The following is a 10,563-nucleotide window of genomic DNA, read 5'->3' as shown; positions in this document are numbered from 1 at the left end:
ATAATAAAAATGAAAATTGTGTATTGCCGCTCTACAGATCAGATCGTCTGACTTTAGTTACCAACTTAGCACCCCGCCTCCCTTGGAAGGTGAGAATGTGCATTCCGGAGCGCGTTTTTTTGAAATTTTAATTAATTAAAAGTTAAGTGAATTCGTGATTGCTATTATTGCGCAGAAATAAATTTTACACGGTTTCGAAATTTTAAAAAAAAGTTTTTAATGACGCCAGTTTAATAGTCAACGAGGCCAGTTTTATAATTTAAAAAAAATACCTTTGTCGTTAATTTTCAACAATAAATTGCATCGTTACCCTGACGTTCAAATCGTTTTCATTGTTTCATCAATTATCTTCCATTGTTAATAGTTAAAGAAAAAGGATTCTGTTTAATACCTTTGTAGTTTACAAAGCAAATATAAAAGTGAGGTTATAATACCACGAATAGAAGATAGGTCAATAGAATATTTGCGTTTTTAACAGCTTTATTAAACATCTATTTAACAGCTCTCGGGTAAGTAAAATAGCACAGTTTTTTTTTATATATAAATTGCCAAGTTTCAACAAAATTGTAAGTAAATAAATAAAATTAATAGTAAATATCAATTCTTGGTTTAAATTCATCTACCTCTTGTCTAAAATTTTATTATTACTTTATTTATTAATAATTAAAATACTCAAAATTAATTGGAAGACTTCAAATTTAATCAACGCCCAAAAATATTTTGAAGAAAAAGGTTATGATGTCGTGCCGTCGGTGATTGCCATGTTAGATTGACACGCTATAGCTGATTGCGCGATTAACTAAAAAGAAAATCGTGTCAAACACTGATATCTTTCGTCAAAATTTAGATAAGTCTTACACAGAACATCTGGATAAAATGGGTTTTCAAGAGCATTAGATAAAAAGCGTTCGATATTTTCAATCGTTCTGATTAATAAATTCGGACACTTTTTGACATATTTCAGAGTCTTTGATTCAATGGTTGATGTAAAAATGCATCCTATAACTATACTTCTATAGACAATTAATAATCCTACCATTGAGGCCTTAAAGTTTCAAGAATTAAGTGTCTTTTAAATAAATCTTCATAAGCAAAACAATGCTTTGTTATTAATAGAGATAATTTTGTAGATTTTAAGCTATTTGTTATATCTTTAATGAACGGGTATTCGTATAAAATATAGAGAAGATTTTAGAAGTTGTGGGAATTGATTTAAGAAAGATATTAAAATAGTTTTAATATATATTTTAATAAATTGCAATATAATTTTTACTTTCCCCTATAAGGAATATACAAAGAAAGTGTTGCGATAAAAAAAACCGAAATAAAATAATAAAATAATCAAACTCGAAATTTCCAAGTTTTAGACCTACTTGAGATTTAAAAAACATATTTCTGGAATTATGAATTCAGTTCTTGAAATTGTATATCAGTATACCATTCTAACAATATCTATCATCAGGGATTTTGTCAAGTTTGGATCTGCTGATGGCAAAGTCACTGAGCTCCAGCAAGAAATATGTATATACTGTGAAAATAGATGAGGAACTACGGCTTCTTTCTCTCTTCCGACGATAGCAGAATTTAAATGTTTATATGTGTTAATTTAAATTATTGCATATGAAATTTGAGTTGTTGCTGTCCAGCAATGCCTGCTGCTCTAGAACCAGATGCTTTGCTTAACTATCTAGCCTGGCTCTCACAAATTATCTTTAGCCTCGGTCGTCAAATACACGAGAGCATTTGTATAGAGGGAAAAATAACATGAAAAGAGGATAAAATAAGCTTGTTAAAAGGAAACCAGCTGGAGCGGTCTTCCCTAAACTTTCTCGCATTCGTCTAATAAAGGTGTTATACTTCTTTTAATATAGCATAAAATTGTCGATTTTTGGTAAGGCCATAAATACTGTAATTTCTATTGTCTGAATACCGTATATGAGAGTTGTGTGGTTCCTAATATAGTAAAGAAAAGCATTACTTGTGCATTACTAACCATATGCCATCTTGCGTATAATATTTACAAAAGAGTTAATTAGGTGCGATCTTTGTCAACTAAGATGCGGTAAATACACAAGTACCAAAAGATTGAATATATAATTTGGATATTTTCTTTTTGACAAATTGAAATCAAGATTTGACACAGGACTAAAGATATAGTCACAAGATCACATATAACGAATTTCTTTAAATAATAGGGGTTTTGAATTATTGTGTTTATATGCATGCCAAAATACAGACTAGTAGATGGCCAATTCCTTGATGAATCTGATTCCAAATTTGATATATATTCATGATTTGAAGACTAAATTTAGGTACCAAATTTTATCCCTTTAGTTTTTATGTCTTGTTTTGTAATTGTCGTGTTAACTTCTACACACAGCCTGACAGATAACTTTCTTTTATTGAAATTCATTCAAAATATGATAGAATTCCACAAATTTGGTGTAAAGCCCCCCATACAAAATTTAATCTGCCACAAAGAGTTTTTGAGTTATCGAGTCCTCAGACAAAAAGCGGCAGTCATGATTCCTAAAATCTATTTTTCGTCCTCACAGAGGTCTTAAACGTGAGATTTCATCAAAATCGTGAATTATATTGCAATGTTTTTCATTGCCGTGTTCTCTTTTTGCATCATATTTCTTATACGAAAAAGTTAAAAAGACAATAGAATTCTAAAGAATAGATACGCATGTAAAAGTATACAAAGTGTTTTATAAAAATCCATATATCCTTCTAGAGATACTAGAGATAGAGATAAAATTTACAGGAAATTAACCAACTGTATAATTCAACAAAAGTCATTCCATACTCAGTCACTGTAAAAACTTTATGAATATATTCTGTGTCGAAGCGAACGGAAACTACTACTACACTTTCACACCTGTACTGATCCACAAAGTTAATTACCAAAATTCAGAAATTACCATAATCAGAAGAAACTCGTTTCAGTAATCTTTGGCATAATGGATTCATAATTACCTGGAACGACACCTGTTGCATGTGATGATTCCTCCTACGAGCAGACAAATATTGAGAGCAATCAGAGCGTAATAGACTGGATAGTATTCGACGTTATTGTAGGTGAAAGAGGTATTAAACACGATCTTTTCTATGAATTTCTCCAACGCACTCATCACTCGAATGAAACAAATAAAAAGAATTAAAAGCACCGAGACAGATGAAAATCTAATTGTTATAATATCGAGAACTTTTATTCAAAATTCTGTAGTATTGGATGAATAATATTGTTTCTGTTCACAACACATTCATTTCTATCATTGTTGTCTGAAAATAAGCTGAAACTTAGTACTTGTTATATTACTGCATTCAAAACAAGTAATATATAAAATATTTTTGTCAATTCCTACTTATTTTCTTATATTATTTATATATCTTAATATATATAAATTACGTGTCACGTTGTTTGTCCGCGATGGACTCCTAAACTACTTAACCGATTTTAATCAAATTCCCACACCGTGTGCAGTTTGATCTAACTTAAAAGATAGGATAGCCCTTTTTTTGAATTTTTAATTAGAATTTTAATTATTAATTAAAAACTAACTTTCCCGCCAAAAAAATCATTTCATTTTCCCCACCTCCAAAGGAGTACGGCTTCAGTTTTTTTCCCCAACAGTCATGAGGCTAGGCTTAAGATTTTTCGGCTGATTATTTGAAACGATTCTATTTATTTTCTTAATGTTTGATGCATTTAAAATTAAACATTGTTAATTAATTGATCTTTCAGATTCATTCTTAAGTACTTTTGAATTAAAATAAAACAGAATAAAGGAAATTAAAAATGTATAATCTGCATAGCGTTACCCCAACTGGCGTAGAAAAACTCACGCATTAGCGTTACCGTAATTGGCGTTGAAAATTCACGCATGCGCATTGTGTTCTGATTCTTGACATGACAACCATTATCAACGGATGATTCAAATTATTTTTAGGTTAGTTTCATGTTTTTGTAATTAAATTGTATTTATGTTAGTTATATATTTTTTGTATACGCTTATAGTTTTAAGAACATCGTTTTTTTTTTTTTTTTAGTTTTTTTTAACCGGTTTCCAACCGATTCTTTTAAAGGATTCGTTTTATTTTATTGGTGTTTGATGCATTTAAAATTAAACATTGTTAATTAATCGTTCTGGTAATAATGAATCTGACAATATTTTGTTGACAAATTCTTGAAATATTACATACATAAGGAAACATATTCTTTAGTGCCCATAAAGTTTAAACGCTCAGTGACTGTTTTCAGTAATCAAATTACAAAAAAAATACTTTGTTTCAGTGAAAAAATATTATTATATTAATTGCAGATTAATCCTTTCCACTTTAATTTATAGTATAAATTCTACGGGAACTAACAGAAAATTAGAGAGATACATATTACGTTATGACTGAGGCCGTTTATAATATTATGAGAGAATTATATGACTATCAAAATTTCAAGTTTTAAAATATTTTGATGAAGAAGCTATTAAAGTAGGAATTGCATAAAATATTTCATTATTAAAATTTTAACGAACATTAAGATTGGCGAACCGGCTGGTCGCCAAAGGCGGCTAGTATCTTATATTATTCATAATCGAGTGTCGCGTCAGTAATCTCGAAGCTTGGCGGCAAACTTGGCGACATGGCAATGGATTTGGCGAGCAAATAGAAATTACTAGACAGGTTTAATTAATATTTGAAAAAACTGTATTAACGTCAAGTGTCATCCACTACAAGTTTAAAAAAATGTATTTGAACTTGAGTGGATGAATAAAAAGTATTTTACTAACGATTAAAAATTTGAACAAGATATATAAAATATAGGGAGAGTGGGAACTAATAGTAATAATAATTCAAAAAAATCTAACTTCTGTTATTACTTACAATCTTCGGCGAATAGAGACCTCTCTAGAAATGTTGGTTGCATTGAATTTCAGCTAGATCTGTAATGCATAACTCGATATTTATGGTTCTATAGTTAAATTATATTTGAGCAAATAATTTGTGATTGGCATTAAAGCCATGTTATTTTAAAAACTTCATATTTGTTTTATTTATTTTGTACATGAACCTTTCTAATGGTATTAAGCCGCATAATATTAAAGTTTTTATGTCATGAAAACTTTGCCACTTATTTTATTTATGCCATTTAAAACTTGACCATCCATATTATCTATTTTCTAAATGTAATTTCACACTTTCTTATTCTTCTACGGAATATTTATACTTTTATTAAATGCTAGCCGACTTTAGAGACTAGATGATTTGCCCTTATTCTCTTTATGTTTGTTATATTATGTAATTTAGTTTCTTAACAGCTTCTTCAATAAAATATTTTTAAGCTTCAAGTTTTGAGTCATATGAAGTAAAATAAATTATATGGTTTTCTATATTTTAAATTAATATAGACGTTTTAAGTCGTGCTGATCATTTACTACGTATCTCTGTAATTTTCTGTCAACTCCCGTAAAATTTTAAAAAATTAAAGTGGAAGAGATTAAATTTCAGGGACCTTCTTTTGTTGAAACCAAGCGTGCTTTATTGAAAAAATTTAAGCAACAAAAATAGAATCATTAGACATTGAAGTCCTATGTGCACCACAGAATAATTTTCATGATTTATGCAATAAGAATTATTCAATACAAATTTTTTTGATCCATCGTGAATTGTTATTAGTTTTACATTCAAAAGGATTTAAATGATGTCAATAATAATATTTTAGTTTGTTTTGGTAAATAAATAAAAATATTTTATCTGAAGTTTTCAGCAGCAAAGCTAGATTTGGTGATACTGCACGAGAGATATGATGCAAATCTGAGAAAAATGAAATAAACCGAAAATCACAAGGGAAAATAATAAACGTGTCACACCACATGGTGCAAAATAAATAAATAAAATTAGTTAAAAGTTAAAAAGTTTTCAAATTTAGATAACATGTAAAAAAATCAAATCTCTGTTTAAAATATTCAAATTTGATTATTTTCCTATCAAGTCGTGGATGTTTTAAGATTATTATTTAAAATAACATATTAAGAAAGTGATTATGATTAAATGAAAAACATTGTGTTAAAATATGAATGACGGTTTATGAATATTTGAAAACAAAAACTAACCATTGAGATAAGAATAAATAACTAAACACTAATTTGGATGAAGATCATGTTTGTGTTACAGTCAAAGTGAATAATCGGCTATTATTAATACTAACCGGTCATTATTAATAACAAAACAGGTTAGTATTAATAATAACCGATTATTCACTTTGACTGTAATATAAATAATAATTTATTTATATTACAACAATCGGCAAATTTATCGGCAAATTTAAACAATATATTATATTTCGTTACGGAGAACTTAAAAATCCATTTGATAAATTGCCAAATAAAACTTCATAATTTATATTAAAAGTTGAATTAACTTTTTTGGTTGTGAAATTTGGTGAAAATAATTTTAGATTACAATTAAAAAATCTTTGTAATAAAATCATTTAATAAACAGTTTAGAATAACAAACGGAAAAAGAGTGTTGCGCTATTTTTAAATCAATATTTTTTCAAGGAACAGTTTTTTAAATATTTGCTACTTTTAATTTAATAAAATATCCATCTTATGCGCTTGTTACTTCTACCGTTACCAGGAAAACATTTACTGCGTTTAAAATGACTGTTTTAACGAAAACTTTGAGATTACATTTTTCGGAACAGAAGTTTCTTAGAATACTAACGTTTTTCCTGAGGTAATTAAAAATTTTATCTGAAGCTGCTTTAATATCACTTTAGTTTAATTAATGGCACTGGAAAAAGCATATTTAAATGTGCTTGGCGAAAAAATAAGTTTCTACTTAGTTTCCTAGAAGGGAAAAAAAATTCTGACTGTGCCAAAAGTTTTCAAACAAGTCTACAAAATCTATCTAGAATATTTTGTGACAATGTTTTTCTCACTCATTTCTTGAAACACTTCCAGAGTCATGCCAAGAATTTCTAGAAATATTTCCAGGTTATTTCCAAGAACAAAATATGTAAGAAATTCACTGAAACTGCCATCCAAACATAAAAATGAAGGGCGATTCTTAGTATTCCGAGAATTACCATGGATGGCTTGACATAGTTTTTAATCCAATAGCATTTCGCCTAACCATCAGCCACTGGACATTGTTTGTTAAAGAAAAGATATTTTCCGGATAATTGAATTCACGCAACCCCAACTAACCGGACTCAATATTTCTGCAAAATTTTGTATTAGAGTACTTAATATTTTTTTTTAAATAATTTTAATTTGTTTAGTGCTTTGTTTAAAATGAAAAAAGCATGGCATGCTAAAATAAATTCTCTTTAAAGTGACCTGCATTTATAAGTTACGTTAGTTAAAAATGTCACATTTCACAATTAAAAATTGCATGTATAGATAGTGAATTAAAATCAATAAAAAAATGGGAAATTTTGAAAGTTGTGGAAACGACAGGAAATCCCTGAAACTTTCATTGCTAAACAACCTCTAACAGTAGATTTATATATTTTTGATTTTAGGCAGTCCCTTTTTCAATAAATTGATTTTTTTTTTCATTTTTAACATATATTTTGTGGCGGATTTGGTATGAACGAGGATAGAACCTGAGACCTTGTGGTTCACAGCCCAGTAACATGACCACGATACAAAAGAAATTGCTCGTGTAGCGTAGCTGTTAACTGGTTTATCAGCTTTTACCACAATTTTATATTTAAACAACACATTTATGCTTAGTTTTTTACTTTCTTGTATACGAAGAGTAGAGAAAGTATTGTAATCTTTAAAAGATTTTAGCTCGAAATTTTGACGCATTTCCACATTTCAACCCTCCTGAGTTCATAAAACGTCAGTCTCTCTGTCCATGCGTCTATCTGTAGCAAAGATAAATCAAAAACGTCTTGAGCTAGAGGAAGGAAACTTGGCATATTATCTTTATACCAAATGTGTGGATTTCTATCGATTTCAGGCAAACGCCATTTAGAGAAAGTCTGTCTGTCCAAAATTTCGAATATAAGTTAACACAATAACTGCAAAATGATAAGAACTAGACGAATAAAATTCGGTACTCAAATTTAATATGGGTAGTGTAGACATCTGTCAAATTTTGAATCGTATTCAACAAGGGGTTGAGCATCTGTAGGTCTGTGCTTTCAGAAACAGGTAAACGCGTTAACTCAAACGCAAAGAATTAAATATATCAAATTTGGCATGTAATTTTGTGACTACAAGTACAGTTCTGTGTCGTATTTTTGTTTCAATTGGTCGGGAGTAGGGATTGCAATACCGGGATACCGAATACCGGTATTTTGAGCCATTTGTACAATTTTGTAATACCGGTATTCTCAAGTTTAAATACCGGTTTTTCGGTATTTACTAGAAATTTTTAAAATTGTCTCTACTGTATGTTCAGGTATCGCGAACATAGCAATATAGTATACGTTTTTGTTTTTATGCCTCCCTAACGGGAGAAATTAATTAGTTTATTAATGGCTTAGTTATTGCTTAAATCTAAATTAGCGAAACATGGATTATCCCTGAAAGAAAATATTGTATCCATAACGACTGATGGAGCAACAATTATGAAAAAAGTTGCAAAGTTGATTGGTGCAAATCAGCAGTTGTGCAATGCACATGGAATTCAATTAGGAGTAATAGATGTATTATACCCAAAATATAAAGAACAGAAGAATCCAAATACTGTGGATATAGAAACTTCGGATTCCAACTATATTACATTGGAAAATCGCACAGAAGAAAGGCATACCGAAATAGAAAATGTCTTAGGGCATTTACATAATTCTAATGATTTTAAAAATGAAAATGAAAAGAAGAAAAGAAAATAACCAATTCAAATCTGATTAAGTTAGAGTAAAGTTTCTAAACATTTTTTTCCCCACAAACCTATCCACATTCAGAATTCGGTTCAACTATCGAAGATTATGCTGTCACTACTGTCGATAGTGAAAAGGAATTGTCTCTTGAACAAAAATTAGAATTAGCAATAAATAAAAAAAATTCAACGAACCAAAATACAATATAGAAATCAGCTATATCCAAAACCATCCGACGAGAAATCGATTTATTTGAAGATGAGGGATTTAAAGGTAAATACTTGGAAAAAGCATATCGCGCATTGCTAACAGTACCATCCACTAGCGTAGATGCCGAAAGAGCGTTTTCGACAGCTCGTCATTTTTACACAAAATTACGTTTCAGGCTTAATGACAGTACAATTGATGCATTACGTTTTTTTTAGATCACGTTTCAAAAATTTGTAATAGTACCACAAACTGAATAGTGATATTTACACTTTTTTTGTGATTTAAATAAATAAGATGTTTCTTTACTTTTTTGTGATTATATACTGTTATAATTTATAAGTTACAAATTATTTTTCGCGATATTTACACTCTTTAACAAAATTGGCAAATAAAAAAAAAAGAAACACCTGTGTTTTCTTTCTTTTTCCAAAATTTCTAATACCGGTATTAAAACCGGTATCCCGGTATTAAGATTTAAAAAATACCGAATACCGGTATTGAAATTTTGGTCCGGTATTGCAATCCCTAGTCGGGAGCTCTCGTCTAAAACACGAATTCAATTTTCGTGTATTATTAACCGCATGCCAGTGATTAATAGCCAAGAATAACAAGTAATATAAATTTTTTTTAATTCAATTCCTACTTAGGTCAACAAAGAAAAGTTTTATATTAGTTACTTTTTATTAAATAATGATAAAAAAATTATTAAGTATCGAAACATTATTGATTTTCGCAAGAATTGAACTCGCATTCTTCAGTTTCACGTGAAAAATACTGAAATCCTTGCATTGTACCAACTGAGCTACTTACTGCCTGTTGATTTCAATTTTCATTACAAACTGCTAAAATTCTATTTAATGTATTAAAAATTAATTTAATTAATTAATTAATGAATATTTGAAAAAACTGTATTAACATCAAGTATCATCCACTACAAATTTTAAAAAAATGTATTTGAACTTGAGTGGATGAATAAAAAGTATTTTATTAACGATTGAAAATTTGAACAATATATATAGAGAAAATGTGAGCTAATAGTAGGAATTGGGGGAAAAAAAGATAGATTTAGTAAAATTGATAAATTTACGCCAAAGGTCAATATTTTGTAATTCGTGTACACCATTGCCATAGCAATTGTCTTCTGGTACACCTTTATTAGACAATATGAGAAAAATTATTGGGTGATAACCCTCGTTGGTTTATTTTACTTACAACTAAGAAAATGTTACTTAATAACAATATTTTTTTCTTATTTTTATACATTTATTATGATTTATGATTGCATGTCATGCATATTTGTATTCATCATTTAAATAAGTACTCTTTGTTTATAAGTACTGTGACAACAAGGCGATTACATTGAAACGAGTTAGAAACCTGACAAATTATTCCGGACAAGATCTTATAATTATACTAACATTTTATACGTTGGTTCGATGGTTGGATTAATGGCGCGAGGACTAAAAATGGCCTTACTGAATGAAACATATGATTTGAAAAGAAACCAAGAAGCA

The sequence above is a fragment of the Argiope bruennichi genome, chromosome 1 (genome assembly GCF_947563725.1).
Source record: "Argiope bruennichi chromosome 1, qqArgBrue1.1, whole genome shotgun sequence".
Taxonomy (NCBI): Eukaryota; Metazoa; Arthropoda; class Arachnida; order Araneae; family Araneidae; genus Argiope; species Argiope bruennichi.
This window is presented reverse-complemented; position numbering follows the sequence as displayed.